The sequence below is a fragment of the Xyrauchen texanus genome, chromosome 22 (genome assembly GCF_025860055.1).
Source record: "Xyrauchen texanus isolate HMW12.3.18 chromosome 22, RBS_HiC_50CHRs, whole genome shotgun sequence".
Classification (NCBI taxonomy): domain Eukaryota; kingdom Metazoa; phylum Chordata; class Actinopteri; order Cypriniformes; family Catostomidae; genus Xyrauchen; species Xyrauchen texanus.
Window position 1 is genome coordinate 2939721 of NC_068297.1, and position 7953 is coordinate 2947673.

The 7953-nt window shown below is 37.8% G+C and overlaps 1 pseudogene; it reads left to right on the top strand.

Moving 5' to 3' along the window:
- The first annotated feature begins 332 nt into the window (after nucleotides 1-332).
- LOC127662457 (protein FAM167A-like) lies at nucleotides 333-7355 on the top strand (annotated as a pseudogene).
- The last annotated feature ends 598 nt before the right edge of the window (nucleotides 7356-7953 follow it).

Here is a 7953-nt window from a genome sequence, read left to right on the forward strand (position 1 = left end):
AAATTGTTGTCATCACCGTAAAAACACTGTGTGCAGTTATAAGTGTTATTCTCCAGACAGTTTACAATGGATTGGTTTGTCCATTCATACAAAACACATGTTGTATCATGTTACCGATTCTTAAGGTCTCTCCTGGCAAGTCTTGTTGCTTTTGTCCCAGACAACTTAAATACATCCCATTTATGTTTCTTAGATTTATTTACCCCTTTTCATGGTTTCCTTTTTGTTTGCTCTACATGGACATATTAAGCACAAGGATTAGTGCTCGCCATTCCTCAAGAGTCAACTCTTGAGTCAACAAAAGAGTTATGAGGAAGTTGACAATATGAAAGGAGACTAACTTGTAAAACAAGTTGTTGGTGCACTTCTGTGTTGATATAAAAGGTGCCCATTACGGAACAGCACAAGTATGTACAGTTTCCTTTCAAGTAAGATTTGTAGATTTTGTTTGCAAGCCAGTGTAGCAAACTCAAGTTCAATATTTCAATGGGATTTGATATTGTATGTATTTTCTATTGGATTTCAGATGCTTCATTTTGACATTGTTCTCAGAATTTAAACATTGGCTGCAAGTCAATATTTTGGACATCCTCAAGAGAGCTTCAATGGAAAACATCAACAAAACTTCATGGAATCAAAGGGAACTAAATATTACAGAACTGTCTACAATAATACATCATAACTGCTGTTTGTGATACGAACATTGTCTAAACTAGAAGGTCTTCGCATATGCATTAAAACTTGCATATTGGATAGAAAGCTTTCAAGTATTGGGGCTAATGCTGGAGCCGTGCCGCTTTCCTGAACAATTTCCAGTGATGTCAGACTGCCAGGTAATCTCACTTCTCCAAGTTTTCCAGTAAACTCTTTTTAGTTTTCCTGCTAGAAATGTCAATGAAGCCAATGACTTTGTCACATGGAGCTGAAACCTCAAAAAATGAAGAAAGCCTCGCTGCATCTCAGGATGATCTATCCAGTTTGAAGGCTTTGACTGAAAAGCTCAAACTCGAGACCAAAAAGTCGTCTTACCTGGACTGGAGAGCACAGCTGGGGGCGATGCTAGCACAGAGCCACAAAATCTCAGAGGCTTTAGCTGTGCCTAGCGAAGCACAAGAACAAAGAAGCTCAGATCCTCTTAAGCGGGCAAAGCCATCGCTGAGCACTGGGGTGTCCCATGGAGAAACACAGATGGGATTTGAAAATATAGACCAAGCATTGGTGTGGATAAGGAAAGAGCTGGTAGGTTGTGTTTGTCAACTTAGTTTCTGCATAAACTGATGACTAGTGCTCGCTTGGGAAAGTGCTGTGGCAACACGTCAATGAAGCCTGTATGTGGGTGCTTCTTCAACTTCGGGTAACTTAATGTGCCAGGGGTTGATTTTTATTAAAAGTAACGGATTTCAATTTTCACAGATTTTTGTTTTTATAATATGAAGGTCTCATTAAAACTGACCTGGAAACATTTTACCAGGCCTTCGTCATTTATTTTTGGTACTTTTTTCCATCACACCAAACTATTTTGCTCCAAATAAAGTTTATTTTAAAAGTACTTGTTAACCGAGTGGACAAAAGTGTCAGTGAAGAGCATGCTTGAGATGTAATATGAGACAAGTGATGTTTGAATAAAACATGGAAAAATAAAAGTAAATATCACTTGTGAGCAGAATATTTTATTGGGCATCATTTGTTATAGATCATTGTAAATGGATGTAAACAAAAACAAAGGATGTAAAAAAAGACGTATTTCCGGGTCCTTTCAGCAAAGTTTCTTTTTCAAGGTAAGTCAGTCCACTTGGCGGCCGTTTTTGGAAAGTTCTTGGGCAGTTTTGGCAGCTATTTTTTTACATAAAAAAGCAGCATGCCATGAATGTGTAACTTTTATCTACTTGTATGGGAAATTACCGAAATCTCCAAAATGGTTGGTCAAGATTACGATAAAAGAACATATTTCAAATAGGCAGTAAAATCTGACAACATTGTGCAGATTCACTCAAGCGGTCCGGATTCCCTCGGCATTTGAGGGGAATAGCGGCCTGGCATCCTGGCCCATCGGCTGCAATGTGTGCTCCAACTAGCGCTGGTGTTCCGGGGTGTGGGTCCAGCAAAGCATCTAGCTCGCACCGGACCATCTCCAATCCGTTCCTGGTCCTGTAAAGACACCAGCAGGTAGAGACCGGTCTTAAAGGCAGTGGTATTGAGGTTCTTCATTGGGATCAAGCAAACCCCATCAAACCCCATGATCAACGGGAAGGGCGTGTCGTTCCATCACAACTGGTGTAATAAATTATGTTTCTTTACCTAAGATTACTCTAGAAACGCAATTATACCATCTTGTATAGCTAATGCGCATGCATGTTCTTGAGTTGATTGACAGGCAATTTCTGTATCTTAAAGGTGATTTGTTATTTTACCTGTAAATCTGCGTTCACACTGCCAGCGACAAAACAACGTCATCTCATTCATTTTCAATGAGAGCTGGCGACTTCCAGCGACACGAGCAACGGCGACCGTTGGCGACAGGGTGTGGGCGTGTCCAGCGATGCAACAAAGTTGAGAAATGTTTGACTTTATGCAAATGAAGAGCGACTTTCGGGAGCGACTGCCAATACGAGAGAAGATGGTTGAGCTCACGTGATCCTTCTCTCAGTGACGTAAAGGCTAATCCTTGCTGTTAGCAATTCACCAGTGTTATATGACATGTCACTGCCCACGTACAGGGACATATTTAAGAAAAATGATGCGTGGAAATGTGTATCTGAGATAGCGGGGATTCCAAGTAGGTTTAAATCATCAAATTGCCTGTAAAATTAACTATTAAATAATTTGTTTTGAAAATGTATTACATGTTTGACAGCAAACGAACCATATAAATGATCCGATATAGTGAATAAACGTACCATATTAATAACCTTTCAAATATTTTAATAATAATAATATTAATTGTAAAGAAACAGTGCTGTTTAGACTCTCCATACACACCACTAGCGACCTAACCGCCAGCCATTGGCGACATGCAGCGACAAATTAGCTGGCAGTGTGAACGCAGCTTAAGGCGGGTTGACCGTTGGCTGCCATTGGGCGATCACATTTCTCCCATTCATTTTAATATAAGTGGCCTGTCTCTGCTAAATGGTCTCTGTTTTGACAAGCAGGAAATTTTCATGGAGCAATGACGTCCTGTGAAATATTCACATTTATAAGGCCTTTTTCCAAATGATCCAAAACGTGTGAAAATATAATTTAATTGTGTGTATTTATGATACATAAAATGATAGCTATGATATTAGCCTTAGCAAGACAAAGTAGTCAACCAATTATATATATATATAAATGCCATTTACATCATTGTCATTTCCACAAAGAAATTCCATGTTTGGACTTAAATCTCCTGTATTGCATGAACATACACTGTTGGTCACTGTTAATAGACAATTTAAATAAATGATGTGCAAAATGTTTTAATGAGAGATTGCTTTCTAGAAGTCCATTGTTTTAAAAGTGCCTGAAGTTGAAGATACACCCATATGTATAATGCACTAGAAAACTACTAGTTGCGATCCATGATGCTGATTAGTCAATACATTGGGGTGTCTAATCAGTGCTACAATACATAATATATAGTAACAACTATGACGTTAAACACTTTTTACCAACTACTGTACGTATCACTGTACAATAAATCACCTCCACTTGAGGTCATGCTAATGTGTACTTTGAATACATTTTGTTAATGTAATTTGTAGATGTTTAGAAGCATCTTTCTATACCAGTTTAATATGCAGTCAACTTTTAAGTAAGCTATTCGTAGGTTAACTTCCTGATGAGTGTAAACGATGTACAGTAGATCTGTGGTGCTTTCCAAAAATTGCTCTGTTTGTTTAAGTGTCATGTCAACTTATAGCTCAACTTCTTGTTCTACGTTTTGAAATGCTGTTTGTTACCGCTAGTGGTGCAGAAATTACACACTCCACCTTTAAGTATACATTTATAATGCATTATATATTCAGACCTGATGGAAACTGTTGACATTCATAGTACTGCAACTGTTTACTTTCTCTCATTCCTCTGTTGTAGGTCGAGATGCGTTTGCAGGACCAGCAGCTAGCACGGCAGCTAATACGTCTGCGCGGTGACATTAACAATTTGCGAATTGTGCAGACGTGTAACCAACATCGCAAGATGCTAAACGATGCCACGTTTGAGCTGGAGGAGAGGGACAATATGTCCGATTTGTGTGACGTCCCCATGTCTCCTGGATTAGGCCTCTCCACAACGCTCAAGGAGTCACCAAGATGAACATCAACACCCGACGCTTCTCCCTGTGCTAGTAACATGCGCTGATGAACAATGCACAATGACTTTTCCATGAGGTGTTTGTGATTACTGGTTACATATTTAAAACAATTATTTACATTCAGACTTATTTGCTGATGAATCATTTAATCCAATTTGTAAACCATTTTGAGCTCAGTTCTGACTCGAAAGAAGGATTCACGATGGCTTGAGGGCAAGTTTTAGGATATACAAGCGCATTAACTAGCCGATTAGATATTTTTAGAGCAGAGGAAAACTAGAAAAATGTCAATGCGCTATAAAAATCTCCATTACCTTTAGGACTTCATACATTTTTCATTATTTTCACAAAAATCACAATTTAAAAATTCCCTGATATTTCCAGGTTTTCCAGACTGTGGGAACCCTGGAATAAGACCAGGGTCAATTTTGACTTCATGTTTACTTTTAAAATTCACACGTGTACTGAGAAATTTGTCTTTGTCGTTACATGACATTTTGTTATAAGTTGAGAAACCGTCATTTTAAATATTCTGCACAAAAATGTTGTTGTCAGTTTTTAATACTGGACAAATCCTTCTGTAAAAGAACGAACTGTAAATTAAAGCTAATTATGATTACAAATTAAAAGTTAATTAATTAATAAACTATGATAGAATAATTGCATTGCATAGATATAGATTGCGTAGATATAGATGTATGTTATACTAGATATAGTATAACAATATAAATATTAAGATATTTGCATATATAATTTTTTGTTTATTATTATAATTTGTACTATTTACAAGTATTTACATTGATTTGTAGAGCACATGCTAAAAATAGGTACTGTCTCTTTAAGAAAACCAGCAGTTCTGTAAAGAGCGTCTTCTGTAAATGAGCGCATATTTATGAGTGAGTACTTGAATGGCTTCTTTACCTCATCCGTGCTATTAAAATTAAATGTTTATGTATTGTTGTTTTTGGGTATTAAGAGTACATTATTCAATGCAAAATGGGTTGTGTGGATCTCGTCTTTGGACATGCATTACACGGGACGAGTCAATCTAAACTTTTACTCTCAACAAGCAGTGAAAGGATGCTGATCCAAACACTGTTTAGCCCAAGACAGAGCACTTGCATGAAAATTAATTGGAAAAATTAAAATACCCAATATGGCAGATGAAGAAAAATAAGTCCCACCTTACAGGTAAAAAAACCCAATCACCTTTTAGATACAGACGTCAGTCAACTCAGGAACGTGCATGCGCATTAGCTGAACAAGCCTGAAAAAAGCTGGGTTTTTTAGCATGATCAGAGCTAAAGATGCACAATTTATGATACAATTGTTTTTTAATTTTTGGGATTCCCAATGTGCTCTAAGTTCTTGTGGTGGCGTAGTGACTCGCCTCAATCCGGGTGGCGGAGGATGAATCTCAGTTGCCTCCGTGTCGGAGACCATCAATCCGTGCATTTTATCACGTGGTTTGTTGAGCGCGTTACCGTGGAGACCTAGCACGTGTGGAGGCTTCACATTATTCTCCGCGGCATCGAAGCACAACTCACCACGCATCCCACCGAGAGCGAGAACCACATTATAGTGGCCATGAGGAGGTTACCCCATGTGACTCAACCCTCCCTAGCAACTGGCCAATTAGTTGCTTAGGAGACCTGACTGGAGTCACTCAGCACACCCTGGATACAAACTCGTGACTCCAGGTGTGGTAGTCAGCGTCTTTATTTCCATTTTAGTTTTTAAATGATCGTTATCTTGACCAACCTTTTTGGAGATTCATTTATTTTCCCCATTCAAGTAGATAGGAGCCTGGGAGCATTCCAAAGGAGCGGCTGAATGGACTGACTTGCCTTGAAAGAGGCTTTGGCTGAACTGAAACAGTCAGTGAATAACTTTGAGATCTGTTTTAGACAAGTTTTATAACTAACAGAGCGATTTGTGATCGTAACAAAGCTTTACACTTTGATAATTACCTTTGATGAGAGAGACGGCGGCTTCACAATGCAAGTGCCGTAGAACTTCAGATTCGGTATAGTCGTTCTTGCAGACTCGGCTGTAGGAGACTCATCACTTCTGCGTCGCTTTACCAAAGGGACGTTTGATGAATTCAGACAGACTCCTCTGGGAATTTATTTTATATGATCATTTTATCCATGTCCATACGTACTCTGAGGTGCTTAATGTTTATAGTTGATGTTTAATCCAAACTTGCAGATTACAGATTACAAAAGTGGGACAACACACTGTAGATGAATTAGTGGAGACTGGGTTTAGCTGTCACATGGTGATGTCACACGGGCATCTGTGAGATGTTTAGACCTTTTCATCTGAAAAGCATCACATTTTAATGAACATCTGCTAAACATCTTAAAAAGATCCTATTTACAATCTTTCAAAAACATCTGCTGGATGTCTTATTGACATATTTTGCAGATGAGCAAACGATCTAAAAAAATACGTCTTTCAGATGTAAATGCACATTAAAGGAATATTCCGGGTTCAACACAAGTTAAGGTCAATCGACAGCATTTGTGGCAAAATACAGATAACCACCAAAATAAATTTTGACTTGCCCCTCCTTTTCTTTAAAAATAAAAAAGCAAAAATCTTGGTTTCAGTGAGGCACTTACAATGGAAGTGAATGGGGGCCAACACTGTAAAAAATGTCTGTAATTTTAACGTAAAAGACTTTAGAACTGCTACGGTAAAACAACGTAAATTGGATAGCGATTAGTTACATTAAAATTAGGGCTGTCAATAGATTAAAATTCAAATCTGCTGCTGGATGGTTGTTTTGTTCACTGTATAAACTGCACGTTGCAACACAGCTGAAATGTGACTTACTGCCCTCTGGAGTAAACAGGCGGTACTACAAGCTTGCATTTCTCAGGAATCTTCAATATTACGGTCCGGGGGGCATTGCGATTAATTGCGTTAATTTTTATAATGTGTTATTTTTTTGTAAAATTAATCACACTGAATTAAAACGTTAAATTGACAGCCCTAATTCAAATATACGCTAACATTTTTTAGTATATTTAAAAAAACAATATATGTTTTATGGTAAATCATCTTTTCATGTGACAACACTGAAGAAATGACACTTTGCTACAATGTAAAGTAGTGAGTGTACAGCTTGTATAACAGTGTACATTTGCTGTCCCCTCAAAATAACTCAACACACAGACATTAATGTCTAAACCGCTGGCAACAAAAGTGAGTACACCCCTAAGTGAAAATGTCCAAATTGGGCCCAAAGTGTCAATATTTTGTGTGGCCACCATTATTTTCCAGTACTGCTTTAACCCTTTTGGGCATGGAGTTCACCAGAGCTTCACAGGTTGCCACTGGAGTGATTTTCACTTAAGGTGTACTCACTTTTGTTGCCAGCGGTTTAGACATTAATGGCTGTGTGTTGAGTTATTTTGAGGGGGACAGCAAATGTACACTGTTATACAAGCTGTACACTCACTACTTTACATTGTAGCAAAGTGTCATTTCTTCAGTGTTGTCACATGAAAAGATACAATCAAATATTTACACAAATGTGAGGGGTGTACTCACTTTTGTGAGATATATGTATATACATATACATACACATATATATATACACATATGTATATATATATATATATATATATATATATACATATATGTATATA